The 20,585-nt window shown below is 51.1% G+C and overlaps 1 protein-coding gene across 1 annotated transcript in view; it reads left to right on the top strand.

The window, feature by feature from the left end:
- Positions 1-20,585, top strand: part of LOC8052849 (zinc finger protein 423) — a 58,155-nt gene that overhangs the window by 26,256 nt on the left and 11,314 nt on the right. The gene's annotated exons all lie outside the window — the stretch shown is intronic.

The raw sequence follows: 20,585 nt of genomic DNA, 5'->3' as shown, positions 1-20,585 counted from the left end.
CGGTAAACAGGTGAGGCAACCGCGATATCGGTGATCGACCGGCTCGCTCGAGGAATGCGATAGAGGTCTCGTCGTCAGTATGGCCGGGGCGAGCGCGTTGGCCACGAACGGCATTCGAACACCCAAGAAGAATCGTGACACATTCATCATTCGGGCGGAGAATCGCCGGACCCTTTCGGTGAAATTCTTTGTGCGCGTGTCGTTTTGTGCGCGTTGCCCCTCGGCGGAGGCCTTGTGCGGCGACCACGGGTGCGCCGGGAGGGCGAGGACGCCGCGTCGCCTAACGAGGTTGCCGAGCGCGTGCTGAGAGGCCCTTCTCGGAAGCGTCGGTGGCGCGCGCGTGGAGGGGGCGCGCAGGCTGGGCGCGGGGAGCGGCCATTGTGGGCTGCCGGGTCTACGACCAGCCGTGGACACTGCGCTGGGAGGATCCCGCAGGTCGACGTCTCGCGGAGAGCCCCAGCCGAGCGCCCTAATGAAGAGCGCTGAGGAAGACGTAGGCCACAAAGGACCGCCTCGTAAATAAAGTGCGGGGCAGGTGGGCGTCTCTTCTGAAGGCCCGTCCGACGGCCGGCAAGCTCGCCGGCCGCCGCGGATACCACGAACTTCCTCCTGCGAGCCTTTGAGCCCCGTTGCGGTGCCTTGCGGGAGCCAGGGGCCGAGCCTGCCCGCTGTCGGGCTCCTTGCCAGTGTGCCGCCGCTCCTAGCTCTCGAAGGTGTCGGTTTCCGGGCTGCGCTAACCTTCTGCGGATCCCTCAGTTTTGTGTGGCCTGTTAGCCGAGCTTTGGAAGTCTTTCTGGATTCCTGGGATTATGAAACCAGGCTGCTGCCAGTTTTCGTGCGAAAAATAACAGAAAACGAGAGAACGCTACTCGGGGGTGAAAACCGAAATGACCATTGCATGTTTTAGACGAGACAGAGTGAGCATTTTCACGCGGGCCATAATAGGCGCGCTTCGCCGCCTCGCTCCGGAGTCCAGTAAGGACGCCCGTGTCGCAGGGGCCCATGTTCCGGTGGACGATCCGTTCGACTTCTCGAGCGGCGTGCGGAAACGTACCCCGCATAGCGGCGGCCCAGCCGGAGGAATTCTGGCGAAACACTCGGGCTCGAGGGCTTTCAGCGCGCGGCTGGCCGGGTGGGGCGCGTCGAGTGTCTCCGGGCGAGCCGGCTGCAACGCTGCTGGCCGAGACGCCGTGTAATTCGGGGAAGGCCCTCGGCAGTGCCACCCCGAGGCAGGGGGCCTCGGGCTGCGCGTCTCCCGCTGTCCGCATATCGGATGGCTGCTGACCCTCTCTCGCCGCTACACCCACCCGCGTGGCGGGGTGTTGCGGCAGCGTCGCCCTCTCGCCGCTGGAAGGACACCCGAAAGGGAGGAAGGCGCTCTCTCGGAGGAGGCGGTTTCAGCGGCTGCGGTGGCCCGCTCGCTTCCCTCGGCCAATGACGAAGCAGAACCGGCCTGAAACAGATCCCGCCGGACCACCTCTCCCCCCGCGCTCGCCTCCTTTGTGGCACCGATTGTCGTGCCCTGGCTTCCTTGGCGTCGCCGTGGGCGGTGAGCAGCGCTTCGGGGCGTCCGGCCGGCTCTGTGTCCACGACGCGGGAACCACGCGGTTCACCCTCGACCGACTGCGGAGCCTCTCATCCGCCGGCCTCTAGACTCCCGGGCAGCGGTGCCATGGTGTCTGAATCTCTCTTTGGACGTGAGTGCCACTTTGTCGTAGCTTCCGAGAGTGTGGGCCCTGGATCGTGACCCCCCATCTCTCCCCTTTTGGCGGCAATCGGGGAGTTGGGATCGACACGTCTAGAACTCTCGTGATTGTTCCAGATGGAAGTATCTCCACGATATTGCAGATACTCTCTGCTGTGTACGCTGATACTTAGAGGACGAATGATGGAACAAACAACGTGAACTCTCATCCGTCCCAAGTGTCAGCGTTAAGCACTGTGGTGTTCTCGCTCTCTGACTTTCGACTCTGTCAGCGTATCGTACTCCACCGCTCCCCTCAAAGGATGCGGCTTCGTGTTAGTTATTTTTCGTTCGCTCTTGGGTAAACATTTATGCGTCATGAAATGAGAGGTTGGTCTCTGCGTTCATAGTGACTATATATGCTTTCTTATTTCCTTTTTTATTTGTTCTTCAACATGCTCACCCTGTACTCGTATGTATAGATAGCTAAAGGGAAATATTGTCAGTCTCCTATTCTCCGTCGAGTCAGCTAAAGCATGCGCGCTCTAAGATCGGTTTATCTGTGCTACTCGTTCTCGCATACCGTTCGAAGCCCACATCAGTTCATACAGTGACAACCTCCAATTCACAGAGACCAAGGCTTTTCATTTATGGTTTACTCTTTAGATGTGTAGCCCAGCCGACAAAGCTTCAACAAATATGTTCCAGAAACCGCGTCTATACAGGTTCATGAGGTGCATCCGAACTACAGCGGACGATTAAAGGTGCAGTCAAGTTCGTTCCCGTGCCTAGATTATTTCAGTTCACTTTTGGGCGCCGAAGATAAACATTTTATTGAAACGGCCATCATACTGCACTGTACATATCGCAGGATTTCAACTTACAGCGTCCGCTTATTCCTCAGGAGATGAAATTATCAAAGAAAATTACGTAGTCATTCACCGTTTTAAACAAACGAGCCATAAGTTGTTTTTTTTTCAATGCGCGCGCTGGGAATTTGTTTTTTGTTTTGTTTTGTTCTATGACAGACCATCAACGTTGTCTTTATTGGCAGCAGTGGCCGGTGCACTTGAAACTTTTCAACAAATTTGTGAACTCCGTGCTGATGTACGCCTTCATGGTAAACCTAGAGGTGGCGATGCGAACAGAGCCCCTTATCGTGCTGCTTTCTATACTCAGCGACAAGTTCCACGAAGCACAAGGACCGTCTTCATGCTGCCTTGTTGTTAGGGAACTCTCTCGTAACACGTGTCGCGCGTTTGCACAACAATCGTTGTGTGTATACACTTCGAGGTAAGAAATCCGAAGCGTGAATTTTACTATGAGGGCTTTAGTTTGTATACCGATATGATATCGGTTGCCGAGCGCTTTGGCGCATCGCAGCTCGGAGCCCGTGGCACAAGAACTCACGCTGCAGTCCCCCAGGAATCCTATATAGGCCTTCCTGTGCCTTTTCCGGTTTCAATAGTGACGGGTAGAGTACCGGCTTAGTACCGGCGTGCAGTCGTGTAATCGCTACTGAATGATGCACGTTAAATCGTAAATTGCGTGTCTAAAAGGGAAAAATGAGTTGCCTTTCTTGATATCAAGATGGCAGACTAAATTCAGACTTTCTAGATATCAGAACACCTACTTTTTGTGTGTGCTTTTTACACTCCGATACAGTGACATGCTCTGCTATCTGGTCCACTATCACTGCACAGGACAAGGGCAAATGGGCTAGAAACGAGCACACTGTTTCTGGACAGTTATAATTATATCCCTTGCCATGTGTACATTTCTCGAAATACAACGTATAATATCTTGTGTTTTTTTCTCGATTTTTTGCGAGTCGGTAGCATAAACAGTATTTTATAGAACATCGAAAGAACGAGGCATGTATGGTCATGCCTAAGGTAAACAATACGAATTGGTGTTTTTAGAAAATACAAAGGTGCCGGTTCTTACAGAATCTATAAACCAGTGTCCGAAATCCTAGCCCCTAGCGACAAAAATGGTAAATGATAATCTCAAACCCCGGCCTCTTGTGAAGAGAGGGACTGCGCATAAAACGAGATTTTTGCTTTTTACATACAAGCACTCTTGGTATCGGTGTTTTCCTTCGAACTCCGTGACTATGGATATCTGACGATCCTGCACTACGCTATGTGCGAATATTTCTAAAAAAACGGAGACTTGCCCAAAAACCAAAAAAGCGCAGCCCCCTTTCTGTGTCATGGCGTCAGCATAAACAAACATGGCGGCGCCCATTGAACAGAGCGCACACTGGTCCATAAACTAAGGCAGCAACGACTCAAATTGAGTTATGCGCTACGAGTGATAGTCTGCAGCATTTTCCATTAATGTCCTGGCGATATCGCTTGTCACATTGTAGAGGATAATTTGACTGACAATTTGTTACAAAAGACTCATGGCAACGGAATTTCTTTATACCCCGAGAAAAGCCCTGATACCATTACAGGTATTATCTTCAAGAGCGTTGCCCAAAATGTGCTTAAACACAAGCGAGTTGGTTGCTGCTGATCTTTTGGTCCCCTTATTCTGGCCAACAGCCTCACTTTTTTTTCTGTATAGTCTAATGTATCTAGTTAATTTTGGCATGAAGCGTCCAGTTATTTTGTTTGTTTGTTTGTTTTTGTAAGGAACGAAGAAGCTGTATGACCAAAGGTGTGACCTCATCTACGTCATTATTATCTTGTCCGTGCTCGTCAGGGTTAGGTATAGAACGACAGAAGGATGATTCATTTTTTTTTGTCTACTAAATTTAAACTGAAACACACTGAAGATATCAGCTCTTCATATGAAATGTTGTTTTCAGCCTACTATTTTAATTACCTTCTTATGCTAACAGCAGATGACCTTTTTAATAGTGTTAGCGCAAGTATAATGTGCAACATCGAGGAATGTTTTCAGTTCCTAATATATTCGTTTTCATGCGTACTGTATGTCCTTGCTTCCAGCTTTAATCTAATCGAATAGACCTCAAGATTTGTGGACCTGTTTTTGATACTGAACAGAGAACAGAATTATACACGTAATTCTATCTTAATAATTAAGCTGTAGCTACAATAATATCGTTTTTTAATAGTAACCCACTTTTATTCGGAACAGATCACGATATGTTCAGTTTCTAATGCCCCACTCAGCGAAGCGCTCCAAAAAAAGCCGTCGAATACGAAATACATCGTAGAGCAGTCGTGACGTCAGCTGTCTCAGCACGGCTCAAAGCTGGCCTGCTCACGAGCTCCGTTATGTGGCGGCGTTTCAGAGTTGTTACCAGTCTGAATACCTTAACACCGAACAGCTGTATTGCGACCCTCAGTCAGCTCCGCCGACTCGACACTCGCACGTGCGTTCACGCCTCGTTGCTCCTACAAAGAGGTTGTGCTGTCGCACCTCGGCTCTGCTCTGGTGAGATCAGGGACGTGACGAGACGTTACAGATAGGCGCCCGCTAGGTACTATCTGAGAATCGTTTAATTCTAAAATGTCTTTTTTTTCGCGTTTCTGCTGATATGTTTATCTGTTGAACCTGATCCGGTGCCGCCACATTGAAGCAAATAACCAAGATGAAAACTTATATTTTAGTGTGCCCTTATCCTGCATCACGCAGGAATAAATACACATATTCAAGATGCAAAACTCTTACTACACTTGGGTGGTCATTCCCCTCAAACGCTCTCAAACGCAACTGTGCGTAAGGGCCTTCAAGTGTAAACGGAGTATACAACCGATACCTCCTGGTTTTGATCTGAGCTGATAGCTCGCAAAGGCAACAAGCGCGAGCTTCTTCTATGTGATCGCGCCTCGGCTGCACGAGCGCTCATGCAGCGGGATTATTGGTTCTTTACTGTAGCTCGCGTACCGGTTGCAAGAGAGAGAGGGGAAAAAAGCGAAACTAAAAAAAAAGAAAAGAAACAAAAAAAAACATTTACATGCACGTGCATTCATGCAACGAAAGCACTTTCTAAGACTACGCGATCACGTGCAGCTTACCACCGTTCGGCAGAGCGGTACACGGGTCATGTTTGACTGCGCTGCGGCTGCGAGAAACCAGGACAGTCCTGCTGCACATGTCGCGTGCCAAGATGATTCCTTGAATTGGATTCCACGCTTCATACGAAGCAGAGATGTGCCGGTGACTCGCTTTCGTTTCTCGACGCAACGCAGTCAAACGCGCTCAAACTAGGGTGCCTCAACGTCCTTCTGTGTGGGGTGATGCCACACTTTGTAGTACCCGATGCCGACAGAACGCAGTCACGGGTAAAATACAAAGAAATCGACAAAAACAAAATGTCGCCATAGCACAGTCAGCGCCACTAGCGCCACAAACGCGTGTAGGAACACGCTCTTTCAGGCGCTTCTTAACAAAAAATAAAGATAAAAGTGTGGGACAAAATAGCCAGATGTCTCCACTCTTAGCAAAGCGCACATGAAGGCGCCCTCTCAGACGAAGCTCTGCGTAGGGGTATTTAACTGGCAACAGAAAGAATAAAACAAACTCCGGACATGGGACAACGAATATTTAGAGCGTGCGCTTCTAGCTGTGGCTGCCAATCATTGTTACCAACACGCTCTTCAGTTAATGGGTATTTAAACTGAGACTGTACAGCCAATGCCAGAAGCACGAGAGCTCAAGGTCGCTGCTCTTGAACGTTCTTCCGCAGAATAAGCGCTCGAGCTAGAAATGCATGTCTCAAAGCCAGGAGCGCGGGCTAGCTCGCGCTTCTAGCTTTGGCTGAAGTCTCAGCTTAAGGGTGAACGGAGTATAGAGTATATAGTGTGTGTTACTTCACCGCAGCTCAGACCACGTAAAGCAAAAGCTCGCGCTACCGAACAGCAGGGAGGCTGGGTTCAATCTCCATCCACCCCTGTCCGCTTCGATCTGAATGAGCATCGTAATCACTGGACGCCATATTTGAGGGCGATGCTTAGAGCGCATGCTCAGAACGAGCTCACATTAATAGCCTGCTAAGCCCGGCAATCTTGATGGTGCGGAATGCACGTTGCAAAAGAACTGCAGAAGCTCGCCGCTAGCACTCGCTTATAGCCGCCGCGCACACAGCTATGGCCGCCAGTGGATACTCTCTATACCGGCGTGCTTTCGTGTATCACTACTGCATGATGCATGTTAAAGAAGCAATGCTAGCGGTGGTACAGTATACTGGCTAAATTTCTCATGGAGACACCTGACGCCGATTGGGGAACTTTCCGCTCTCTGAAGATGCACACAGCACAAATACTTCAAAGCTTGGAAATTCGCCGATCTGCTCGTTAGTTCGTGCGATGGAAGCAAGAAATCGAAGACCAAGAGCTCTTGCCTTTATTTTAGATCATATGCGTAGACCCATTTCGAAAGTCGGCGTGCCGATCCTTAGAAAATCTGAGCTGTGACTCTAGGCTGAGCTGGCGGAACAACCGATACCACTTACAGCTTAAAATTGCATATATGTTGACGATGAAGTGCCATTAGTACCATATGTAGACTCTAAATTTAGCCGTGACTTTTGTGTCCGCCATGTATACACGCTCCACTGATTCAACAGAGGGCACACTTTTAAAAGGGGTCTATAGCGCTTTTTGGTAACTGTATGGGCGCCACCATAACTGACCTTCCCTTTTTGTTTCCTCTCATTCCGATCTCTTCAATCATCATTGTAGTCGTGCGACAAGTTATTTGCCTTCTAGATACCACCGTGTTCTTGATCCCGACGCAGACTTTGTGTGAACTCGTCGTTGCCCATTTCAGTGGCTTGGCGCGGGAACAGAAGGTCGTTGCAGTTCTGGCGCGCTTGAAAAACGTCTATAAACGATGTGGATTTCCATGGTCTTCACCGGATGCTTTAGCACGCGAAAGTAACATATGTCCAACGTGAAACGGCGTGTACACAAGAGCACATAACCACACGGCAAACCACTGATTATTATAAATGGAGACCAACGTATACTTATGACTACTTGATCCTAGAAAACCGTAACGACAGCGCCTCTTGATCACACGTATGACATGCATAGTTGCTCCTACCTTTTTTGAAACTTCGCTGCGCACTCTCTCAAACACCTGAGTTTTTTTAGAGCGTACACTGTATTTGAGTCCACACTCACCAGGGGCGAGGGTGAGTGAAATGGCTATTCAGTGGTCATTCAATTCAGTCTTAGTGGCAAAAGGGGTGGAAGGTGCGACAACGTTGGCTCTTCTCATCTGCTGAAGTAATCCATTATTTTAAGTATTGGCGGTTTGAGAACGTGCTTCCATTGCGCGAATGCTCATTCGATCGGGCCATTCTTCTCGCACTCGCGGTATAAGATTTTGGTATGAGGTAAGAGTGGCTTTGGGATGAACAGCGCTTAATGTTTAAATTCGCAACTTTCACGACCTATAGACGCTTTGCAGCAGCTGTGCATGGACGCCGCCATAACTGACCTTCAGTTTTTGTTTCCCCTTATTTCGTTTATTTCACTACATCATTACCATAGCAGGCCAGGTTATTGCCACATTAGATTCAACTGTGTCCTTTTCTAAAGCATCGGCCTTTGTAGAGGATCGTCAACTACCGTTTCAGTTGCTCGGCATCTCGGTAAGACAAGAGAAGGTCAGCAATGGCGGCTGTAATTTGGCGCGTGTGTAAAGCGTCTATAGGGGGCGCACTGGTGCCTATCAAAACGACTGTCATGTGGATGATCATCGTAGAACAGCAGTACGAGGCTGGACTTGCGACGCATGAGTAATTCTGGTTTTACTATATACGAAAAGTATTAGAGCCTTAGTTTTTTTTAGTTTTTTTTTCTTTCTTTTTTTTTCACGTCAGGAAGGTGTTGGCAAGCACCTTTATTGTGAAACTGACCATCGACGAGTTAGGGAGCGCGATTCTCACACCGCGGTACCACCGCCGCTGAAAGTTGCCAATACCCAAACGTTTCGAGAAGGCTATTTCTGAAAATGGTCAAGTGATTGGTGGAGAGAGTGAGTTGCGGAGCAGTATGCATGAAGGGATTTTCGATTGAATCTTCTCGTTGCAAGGGGACCGTGCAACTATATTGGGATGGAATGTTTCCCACTTTACACAAGCTTACTTACCGGCACCAGTGGGACTCAGGTATGCTCGTACGCAACGCCACTGTCCAATAAGCTTTTTTTGTCGTCGCGTAATATTTCAAGAATAAAAGCGAACGTTTTTCTCCAGCCTCTCCTTCGTAATACTTGATAACGAAGCTGTGGGGATCGCATTGCTGGCGTTGTCAATAACGCTATCTCCACGATTTTGTCATTAAGCTTTGCGATCCTCGCCCTGACGATATTTAAATGCGGCTCATCAGTGGACATGAACACTCCATGAGCATTCGATTAGGGCTTGTGACAATCAATGCCTCGCTATGCATTCGGATATGTGGCTCGTTTCTAATCGCTGCAATGACAACGATAGCCGAACCATAACAATGTCTGGAATTTAGCGCCTATCCCGTGCCTTGCCAACCCCTCATATAATCATCTCCAGATCACGTGACCGCTTGTTCTGGCTGCGAGTTGAGGGGGTGAATGCTGCTCGTTTTTCTCTAATTTGTTTTCTGCAACTGCTATTGTGTGGAGAAAAACAACAACAAAAACAATTAACGCGTGTTTCCTAGGTTAAGGGTATCAAGGAATGACTCTGAGCGGTATTTACTGAAATTACAAAAGCCGTTGCATCGCCCCTTTATCCCAGATTTCCGTGAGCGGGCCGTTCAAATGGGCAGATGAGTAAAGGAGTAAAGCGAAATGAACAATTCGAACGATAACCTTCTGCGAAATGAAATCAGCGATGTGACACTTACCCGTCACCTCTCCCACATGTCGCGATTTGTTTTTCCACAAATTTCTCGAGCGGTACTGTTTATTCATCCGTGCTTTTGCAAAATATCAGTTTAAATACACACGCAAGCCGGAAAAGCTTCGTGCTCAGTTCTACAGAATGAATGATGTCTGGTAAAACAAATAAGGTCCCGCAAACATCGATCAATGACAAATACCGATCACGCGCGAAATCTTTTTTTTTTTCTTTTTTAGAAAATGAAGCACGGCTTGAAAATGTTTTGGCGCGAGTGTGTTAAAAACCTAATTATTATTAGCGCCGAGATGTCTCGCTGGCACCCTCTAATGGTTTCCGTTCGTGACGTCACGACCGGGGTTTGACCGCACCGTGACATCACGAGTTGTAATCCCTGACCGCTTATCATCGGTTGCGAACTACAAATTCAATAATGCACGTAAAAAAAGAAAAAAAAGAAAAGCGCAATAGAAGTTTGGAGTCGTCGCATTCTTAAACCAATTCACAGTCAAAGTTGACAGTCTGACATTTTTTTTTTTCATTTCCGCCCGATGGAAGTAAAATTAACCCAAATGAAGACGTCACGTGAACGTTTGGCCAATCGCAAACTACAGCAACGCTTTTGGTCCGTCTCTCTCCCCCCGGTCGCCAATAGTTCGTTGCACTCGCATGTCCGACCGCAGCAACGACCCTCGGGAGCCAATCGGGCAGCGCCAAAAAGTGCACCGTCACGGCGCTCTTCGCCTTTGTCCGTTCGCTATCACCGGCTCAACCAATCAGGCATGGTGAATGTGCCACGAGCCGGCGCTTTTCTTTTTTTTTTTTTGTTTTTCTCTGCCTGATTTGGCTGAGCCGGTGATAGCGAACGGACAAAGCCGACGAGCGCCGTGACGATGCACTTTTTGGTGCTGTCCGATTGGCTCCCGAGGGTCGTGGCGTCGGATGCGGACGGAGTGAAACGGAGTACACTCTAAAAAAAAAAAAAGCCCGTGCGGCGTGCGTCTACTTTCCCGCACACCACTCGGAGAGCCAATCCCCGCAACTTTCGGAGGCAGCTCAGCGAATGACGATGCCGAAACATATGTTTAGACCAAAAAACGCAGTTTGAGTTGTGACATTAAGCAATGCAAAACGTCACCCCTGCATTGCTTAATGTAACAACTCAGACTGCGTTTGTTTTGTTTTTTTCGTCTAAAGGTATGTGTTAGCATCGTCATCCGCTGAGCTTCCTCCGTGAGGTGCGCTGATTGCTCTTCCTCTATCGGAACCCCCCCCCCCCCCCCTTTTTTTTTTGTTTTGTTGTTGTTGTAAAATTGAAAGTTGTGAAAGGGAGCCCTAAATGCGGATCGAAATTACAGTTCTTGTTTTTGCCTATTTAGAAAAAAAAGAAAACGCTCTTTTAATTAAAACTGCGAAGCGAACATAATTTTTACTGCGAGATTTGGGGAACTGGTTTCTGAACTACCGATACGAAGAGTGGCCCTCATCGTTGTCGTCCTTTCCTGTTGGAAGGCCGACCATCCGAAAGCCTTTACCGCTTTTTTCGAAACCTTCGGCGTTTTCATGACGTGACGGAGATGTTATGGATCTTCACGAAGCTACGTGCGAACGTCTCAACGAATCACATCGCAACTCTTTCAGTTGCATACCCCGCGAGGCACGCCCATCGATGCGCCTCTGCGGCTAGAAACCTTTGATCGCGATAACGGTTTGACGTGGCGGACTCGTTCGAAGACCGGCCAAGTGGAAGCTCGGCAGAGCCAGGCTCCGAGGAATCGCGTGAGCTAATGACGCGATCCTCCTGGACGATGTCTGGGAAGGCGGGAAGAAGGGGTGGGAGGACCGTGAGTTTAGAGCGACTCCCACCCAGGCCCCGGAGCCGGGAATGTAGCCGCGCCCACGAGCGTCCGTCGGTCGGACGTCTGGAGCGGGCGGCCGCCCAAGCGCGTCAGTGCGATCCGGTGGGCGACGAACGGTCGGCCCGAGGCGCTGTCAGGGCGAGACTCCGGCGCATGCGAGCAGTCAGTTCATTAGCCGGTCGGGCCCAAAGTGGCACCTGCCCGACCACCGGGAACCTCCGCCACCCATGTCCACTCCTCCCAGGTCTCTTCATTTCCCGCGGCCCTCCACTTTCGTACAAAAGCTCGGCGAGGGCCAGAGCTGGCAGAGAGCATAAATAAAGGCGTCCGTAATGAAGACATCGTCTGGAAAGCTCCCTCCTCGGGCCGAGAGAAAGCCGGTGGTCGTATAATCACCAGGGTGACCCAGGGGCGAGGGAAGCGACCGTGGCCAACAAGAAAAAAGGCCCAGGGGGGTGCGCTCTGTGGGAGGTCGCGTGCAATCCCCCCCCGGGACCCCCCCTGGACCGGCGCCCCCTCCGCTTCCTCCGGGGGGTCCGCCGCTGCTGGTACGCCCTTCTCCCCTTCCCCCGTCGCCCCGTGGGTAGCCGCGCGGCGGCCGCTTCGCCCGCTCGGAGTCGACCGCTGTTGCCCGACACGCGCGGAGGTCCCTCATCCAAGCACTCCGCCAGAGGCTGCTGGGCCCGCAGGCTTCGGCGCCGGAAGAGGGAAGACGCTTGCACTCGAGCGCTTGACAGCCCCTGTGCCGCAACTCGAGCGCTGTTATGTGCCGGGAGATGGCGAGTTCGGATCCCGGCTCCGACGTGGACGTTGACGGGACGGACGACGTGGACGTGGCATCCGAGTCCCAGTCCGAGGGCATGATCGTCTGCTTGAGCCTCTCGACGGAGCACGCCCAGGATGTCGGTGAGTCTGCGCCTTGCGCTAGCTCGGAGAGTCCTGGGTCCTGTTTGCACAAAACAGAGACACGCTCTTGTTTTCTCCAAAGAGGGCCCAAGGCGTTGATGGAGATGCTCCTCTTTATCAGCTATTTCATCGCACGTTCGGACGCGCATTCGAGTGTTTCATCTTTTTAAATTCCAGCCGCCTGGTGTTTTTGTCTGCATAATTCTTCAATATCACTGTATCGCTGTATCTCTTGTCAGAATTCCAGAGAACTTTATTCTTTCTCTCCTTCGTATTTTTCCTGTTCTTGAATTGTATACGCAATCCTTCAGTTTCTGGTTTGCGGGGAATTGCATTTCCAGTTTGTAGCTCAACGTGGAAATGTGCTATAGACACTGAAGTCTGAAGTGTAGACCAACTCAACTCTCTGCCGTCGCGCCACTGCGGTGGCGCTGCAGTCGGCACTGCGCATGCGCAGATGCCTCATGCAATTCTCGTTTCTGCGCGCGCGCATTACCTCCAGCCGGTGTGGGCAAAGGCGGCCTTATTTGTAAACAGTGCATCGGTGTGTAGGTATAGTTCCCTATAGGCATATACCTCGGGGACTGCCTCTATTGAGGTATCGTCGGTGCGACGGGACGGCCTTTGGCGGCAGTGAGTACATACTCGCGTAATCAGTCAACAACTCAGGTACTCGGGCGAGCTCAATCAAAGTACCCAGAATACACATTCGGAGTACTTTGAGTACTATGCTACAGGGCACCAGTGTTTGAACTGTACGAGCGGTCGCGCAGGATAGCCAGATCACCTTACCTGCCCGACTGACACGAGAGTGAACATATCACCCGAAAAGCGAGTGGGCGTGAGCAACTCTGGGCCAATTTAGCTTATCGACCGAGTGGGTTTGTGACACCGTTGATTTAAGCAACACCAGCACGTGGTGGGGGCAATCCAGTTTGTTCACATGGTCTCCTAGGTTTGCTTCTCTTTCTGTGGGAGAACGAGTATACAGCCCCTTGATGAACGCGCAGCGTGAACGGAGGAACTTAGCCTGTCCCTCGGTGGTGGCGGACGTATACTATGGGCTTTCTGAAATAAGGTTTGAGTTTGTCTGGGGACTTTGTGTAACAAAATGCGGGTTTATCCTCGGATTCCACGTGTTACTCGGCTGCGCTTTTAGTTAACGTGGGACTTCACATCAAATCAAAATTCGTTTTATTCAGTCAAACGTTACGATTATTTGTCAATCTACAGATGCTAAAGTTTCACTTGAATGGCAACGAATCATCGCCTATCAAGCAGGCCTTCACGCGTACAAGAAAGCTCAGTTGGTTCGCGTGTTTATTCAGAAGCACCACGAAACTTGGACGTCCATTTTTTCATGCCACGTCATTGCGATACTTCTCAATATCACGAGAGAGTTCGCTTCAGGGTCGAGCAGATGTTACTTCAAACCTTTGATATTGGGTCATGTGTCTCTACTGCAATCGTGTGGATGTTTTCGAGCTCGAACAAGACTTCCGGTCACACGCATTCGTGCGGTGCGGTGTTGGTGGTGTTCCTCTCCATCCAATCCTGGCAACAGCTCGAGCGAGGCTGTTCAGTGACGGAAACTCGAAGGTCGAAGGGGATCGAGCCTGGGTTTCTTGTTCCACTTTTGCCATAGTGTGTACGCGGAGTATATAGAATCAAATGTCGACGCCGTCTGCCTTCGCGTTTTCGGTTGCTCGTCGTTCTGTTGCGTCTGGGTAGCGAAACTCGATAGCAGCTCCGCGAGGCTTCGGTGAACAGGTCGGGCGACGGTGTTCTTCGTTTCTTCGTGAATTTCTTCATTCATTTTTTTTTTTGTATTTAATATTCTAATAAGCGTGAACGTTTTCTAGTGTAAACCAGCTTTGTCAGATTTATTTATGACTTCCCCGTGATGAGTTTGACCTTTTTCATTTTCTATCGTCTTTGAAAGTATGTGCACTGGATCTCATAAATTTTCTATATTGTGCTACCACATCAAAACCGCCAGGTTGTTCTAGGGTACGAAGAAAACAAAACAATTATTAATATTATTACACCGTGGGTCGGGCTGAGGACCCCGTCCATCATGCTACTTGTGTCAGGCAGACTGTGCTCCAAAGAAACTGTGCCACTCTTCTGCGTAGGATAACGTTTCTCACGTGCTTGAAGTTTGTTTGTAAAAAACAAAAGAGCCGTTTGTTTGTTTGTTTTTTTACGCTGTCGTTTGTAGTTTGTTTGCACTTTCTCTTGCGTGGTCGCCATTTTCGTACTCTGGTTTGGGAGCCTCCTTCAGCTCACTCGGAATGCAACCAAATCGCGGTGTTCTCGATGGTTTTTTAACTGCACTTCAGCTTTGATGTCATGAGTCGGACCCGCCGTACTGCCGAACAAAGCTGACTTCATAAATCTCCGTCGTTTTAAGACTTGCCCACGACTGTACACGTAAAAGGTGTTAGACCTGCGGCACCATCATTTGATCAAAAAGTTATAATTTTGGCTGAACGCTTCGGTCAAACGAATGGTTTTGACATAATATTAGTAAAAAGAAAAACAAAGCGCCCCCCCCCCCCCCCCCCCTCTTCCACATTTTTTTGTTTTCTTGTCGTGGGTTTAACACAAGCGAAAGGCCTCAGCACTAGCAAACTTACATAGCCTGAGAAAGGTTTAGGTAAATCATTTGACAGTATAAGTGGCTGCACTAGAGTCCTGTTATGAATTCCCAAACGTAAAATTAACTCTTCGAAACTTGGAAAACCCTCCGTCATCCCTAAATATGCGTGTTTTTAAATGTGTTGAACGACATTTAAGAATGTCTTCGCGTCCTTTGAAGAATTTCACGCTGGAGAGCAGCCCATATGTGAAGGGGAAAGTGATAAAAGCAGACACGGTCGCTTTCTGCGGCGTGACTTCAGAAGCTCTCGCGCTCTTTCCAGAAACGCCGCGTTTCTTTCCTTCGCTGGTTTCTCCTTTCTGTTTATTCCGCTGAGGTCTCGGAGGTCGAGGAAATGCGCGTGCTATTGTAACCAACAGATCCAACATGCCATTACGTCGGTCAAGCAGACTGTTGAACCATTACATTTTTCGTGCCTTCAGAAACTTGGGAAATCTTCGAATGTTCGTGGAATCTATGATGATCGAAAAGACTAAATGAAAAGGATCCAGCTGCCGTACCCACGAGGTATCCCATGAACTCATTCACCGCGAGGGAAAGCCTTCAAGCTGCCTTTTGAGTTCAAAATGTTTTTTTTTTTGAGTTGCGCCAAAAATGATGTGGACGCAAAAGCACAATCTTTTATTGGCCCTTCGTCCAGCTATAATTCTACAAATCAACGGGTTTTTATATTTGTTTGAACTTACGCTATAATTCAGCTGGTGATTCTTGAGCCTAATAGCGCGAAAAAGTTTTTTTTTGTTTTTTTTTTCAGTGGAGTTGATAAGACATAAAAATGCCTGGACTACAGTGACGATTTGTGAAGGTTCAAGTGGTCGGTGTCATCGTTACGTTCTTGTCCTTGTCGTTATTTTCGTGAAACAGCAGGCATCGTGTTGGAACTTCTCTAAGAAGAACGCACTGACGGAAGCGATTCGATCCAGCGAAACTGGAAAGCGTTAACAGGTTCCGAAATGCGACAAAGCCCGAACGAAAGACTCCGAGTTGTTCGCGCAAGAGAAACCGAGCGGCGCTTTTCGCGCGCCGTACAGACAGACGGCCCCGAAACACCATCTCTCATCGTTCTCCCTCCGCCTTCTTTTCCCGTCTATTTGGCTTCGGCGTCCGGCGCGCCGCTTTTTCAAGCGGGCGTAAATTGTAGCCACGTCTCCACTTCCTGTAAATTAGGTTAGGGGGAAAATAGACCCCCACCTATCATCCGGGCACAAACAACTCAATCTCGCGCCACTCGCTCATTACCGAAGCCTCCGCAGCGCCGTCGCGGCCGCGAGGAAGCCACTGCGCTCTCCTCTTTGTCGATCCGAGAGAGGGCTCCCCGGGCGATCCCACCGACGCGAGCCTTTTCTTGCGCTTCCTCTTTGTTTGTTTTCCTCTCTAAGGAAGCGAGAAAGAAGAATGCGTGGGCTTGGGAAGAAGAAAGATAAAGGGGAGGGGGGGTACTTTCACAGGTGGGTGTTAAAAAGGGGTGCCACCCCCACCGTTCGCCGATCTGATCGAAAACGACCTCAAGAAACCCCCCTCCCTCCCAGCCTAGAGCCATAAGACCGAGATCCCCAATGGGGAACCCGGCATCCTGCTGTCTGTGCACGCGCATCCTACATACAAGTAATTTCTCAGAAATGATTAGTTACCGTCGATAAACGCGTTATCTCTCCCTTTCTCTATTTTTCTTTCTTTTGTGTTCTACCCAAGTTATTTGTGTCGGGTGTTTACGGGGACTGGGAAAGGCGGAGAACACTTGGCGGGTCCGCGGAAGGGAGTCCCAGGTAGCTCAATATTTCCTCCGCACTCCTTAGCTCCCCGAGTCCGTTTTTCACAGTTAGATGTTTCCTATCCTCCTCCCCCACCTTCCCCCTTTTCTGTCACAGGGGCAGCAACTATACGGGCGAAACGGGAAATGTGGGGACCGAGATATACGATCGGTGGGTTTTGCTAAAGTGTTTTTCTATATTCTGTGGACGGTTTTGATTTATGCGGAGCGGGGATAACGCTTTCTGGTCGCTGACGCGGTCTCCAACCGACCGCCGCGCTTCCCGAGCAGATGGGTTTGGTCGCTCGAGAGTGTTTAGGCTCGGGCCGGTCGCTGCCGTCGTCGGCTCGCTGGCGTTCGAACCGAGAGAAGCGTCGGGACACGCTGGGGCGCAGCTCCTATCCGGACGACGCCACAGCACGCCTGGCCCGGCACAAAGTATCACATTTCTTTTGGACAGTAAACTAAAGAGGAACGCGGGATGTTTGAGTTTTTTCGGAGTCGATGCTTGCAAACAATGCGTCGATTCTTTTCTCCTGTGAGAAAAGGAAATTGAGGATATTACAAGTTGGCTAAGACTAAACCTAGTTTCAGCATTGCAGGAGCCTTGGTATATCGCCACGTCTCCTCTTCTGCTTACATCTTTGTCGAGCGCAGTTAACGAGGTGGCTACTTTGTGTATCGTTTATGTGTGAAATTATCTGAAAAGAAAACAACATCAACAACAACAGACAAGGGGGGTGCTCACACCGAAAACTGAAAGTATGCGAACAGTGCAAACATATGTACTAGTGTGACGCTCGCGCACGCATGAGATGCGTGCGCGAGAGCAATCTTTGTGTGTAGGTTTAGGAGAAAACGAGAAAAGATCTAAATTCGGCGTTCAGGAAAATGTCTGTATTTCCCATGAGGTTGTCTTCTCGATTAAGAGGTCCGCGTTTTTCATAATTTTTTTTGACAAGTCGGACGCTGTTTCCTTTATTCTTAAAATTTATCGGAGGGTGCCTTCGTTAACACTTTACAGACAACGGGCACACGCGGCCCCCGCCAGAGTTTCGCGCGATGTTCGTCTTGCAAGCCACCAATGGTGACCTATGAAATACTAGCGCGTGTACTTTCCCTCGGGTTCGGTTGCCGTTAACATTACGACGCATCATATGGGCCAGCGAATATGCAGCGTCGCTTCGCAGAGCTAAACAAAAATTGAAAAGTGATCACTCTTCGCGTGTTTTATAGGCATCGTTAGTTTGAGGACGACATGGCGTGAGCACATGATGACCCGATTAACTGCTAAGCAGCCCACGATACTGCGGAAGCCACGTGACTGTGGATAGCCGATCGAGCTGATTACATATTTGAATGGAGTTGCTTTCGTTCTCTCCCGTAACAAAACTTCAGTTTTAGAGAGAAAGAAAGACATGGTTGCGAGATGCCATCTTCATGAAGACTTCACATTTGACCTTGTGTCAACCATCGTACCTTCAGAACGCAATAGGGGAGCTGAGCGGGAGAAGACGAAACGATAGAAAGACAAAGAATGGAGGCTGTCGGAGAGAGACTTGGTCGGTGCCAAGGCAGCAGAGGTCGCAAGATTGATTGGGGCCTCGCCCGACCTCCGAGTGTATCTCGCCCATTCAGGTGGGCCCGGTCGCCTCGCGCGTGTTTCCGAGGAAATGTCGCGCGGGCGCCCTCCCCTCGCGCGCGCCGTTGTCCAGCGGCGGGAGGCGCGGCCGCGCAGGCCCCCGTCTGGCGTCCCGCGGGAGGCTATCGCCGCATCAGGCCGAGGACCCCCCAGCACACGAGCGCGGCGCACGCTCGGTGCCGAGGGGAGAGCAGGAGCGCAGCGGTGGGTGGCATCCGGCTCACTCACTTCATTAGAGCCCGACGCTCGCGTGCGAGGCGGCGAGTCCGCCACGCGGGTGACACTCTTCGCTCCCCCGCCGCTTGCCCCGGGCCACGCCGAGTCGGGGCCGCACCTTCCGTCGCGCAGGACCCCTCCGTCGCTGGCTTCCAAAACAAAGTCGTAAAAGGGCCCACGCGTCCGCTCCGGGCGGTGTGGACCGCGTCCCTGGGGCCGGTTCCTCGGCTTCTCTTTATTCACGTCTCGCGTTCCCTTTGGCTGGACATGGGCCTCGAGCTCCAATCTGCGCCGGCCAAGTTGCTGAGCCAGATAAGGTGCTAAAGCGCTGACTGCGAGAGCGGCGGCATCGAGAAAACCTTAAAATGCGGTCTCTTTTTTAACTGCACTCACCCCTCTTTCTTTCCCTTTTTGTGGGAGGAGGGAAGACTCGCGTACTGGCTCGCTTGGTTTCTTTTGGAAGACCTTATCGGCGGTGGAGGTTTCCAGGTGAAAACTTTTATGGCGGCCGCAGCGCGAGTTTCCGGTTTGATGGGGCTCACGTACACAGCTTACGCGCGGCGGCCCCGGGCTTCTTCGCCCAACTGCGAGCTCATTCATGAGGACGTCCAACTATGGGCCGGCGTCGACGCGCTGCGATGACGCCGTCATCTTGGGCGAGTGGCGAGCGTTCGGCCCGACCGGGTGTCCCCGTAGGCGAGGGCATGCAAGGGGGTCCCGCTATCGGCGGCGGCCGGCGGCGAGGGCCAGCGGGACCCTGCGGAGCCCCGAGGGAGCCCGGGCGCCCGAGAGACAAGCATCTCGGGAGAGGACGATGAAGACGTCTCCGATAAATCTACCTGTTGCCGTCGGCTGTCCGGCCTTCTCGGAATTCGGCGGAGGTGCTCCCGCTTCCTTTGTGGCCCGCTCCGGGGAGGCTTCCCGGGGGCTCACCCCGGTCCCCGCGCTTTCCTCCATTGAGTTGTCAGCTCGGATGAGCAGAGCGGGAGCGCGCAAGCAAACAGGGCCAAAACATAAGCCCACTGGCGCCCAACTGGGTGGAGCTGCCGGGTCGAACGCTTGATTTAGACAAGCCTCAAAACGGGGCTTTTTTCTGCTTGTTCGGCCCGTCCTTTCGGGCCGTGACGGACCGCGCAAGGAAGGTCGTGGGGCTGGCACCCCGAAAATCCGGCACCGACCGTCCCATACGAGACGGGGGGCTTCGCTGTTGCTGCTCCGAGACGCCCGAGACTGCTCCGGGGTTCTCGGAACTCGGCCCTTTTCCGCGCCCCCCTTTTCTTTCGTTTTCCTTTTTTTTTTTTTTGCTGAGATCCGTTGGCGTGTTTATTTTTTCCTTTCGTTCGGCTGGTGGGTGTTCCGCGGGGAGGAGGGGGGGTCACGGTCGGGGGTGCACCGGCACGTCTTTATGGCGCGTCTGCTGCGGTCCCGGACTGCCATTGTGGGGGTTCCTTCTTTTTGGACGCCAGTTATTAAACGCGCCCGGTCCCCGGGCGAGGCGCGACCTCCCGTGGCGCGCGTCTGCCTGCCCGGCCGTTGTGCGCACTTGCGTTCCCTGCGTGCCGACGGCTGGCTCGCTGGGAGTAGCCCCGCCGGGAGTAGCCCTCTAACCCACTTGCCCGAGGCTCGCCAACGAAGTCGCCCGCGACAAGCACGGCAACGGTTGGGGAGGGGGGCGGGGCACCTGCGCACTTTTTATTCCTCCGATGCAACGGGGCCACGAACGGCATCATTTTTCGGGAGCAAGATATCACGAGCGACACATTTCAGAGCGGGCGTCTCCGCGGTCAGGAAGCCGTCGTCGCGTTCGCGGCGAACAAAGACCGTATTGAAATGTCGGAGCTATATATGCCTCTATTTTCTTGTTTTCTGGTATGCTTCGACGTTCCTGCGCGTGCATTCGGGATATGCATAGCTTGATAGTGTTGTGGAATAAACCCGTGCGGCTCCGGTACACATGTATGGGGCACCCCTCGTACACACAGAAAGCCTGAATTCCGAATTACTTTGGGCTTCGATCATGGTGAAATTTTAACGGATGTTGGAGAGAGCATTGTGGGCACTC

This window comes from Ixodes scapularis, unplaced genomic scaffold, assembly GCF_016920785.2.
Source record: "Ixodes scapularis isolate PalLabHiFi unplaced genomic scaffold, ASM1692078v2 PGA_scaffold9__187_contigs__length_104089568, whole genome shotgun sequence".
Classification (NCBI taxonomy): Eukaryota; Metazoa; Arthropoda; class Arachnida; order Ixodida; family Ixodidae; genus Ixodes; species Ixodes scapularis.
Note: the sequence above shows the minus strand (reverse complement) of the source record. Positions and strands in the feature narration are given on the sequence as shown.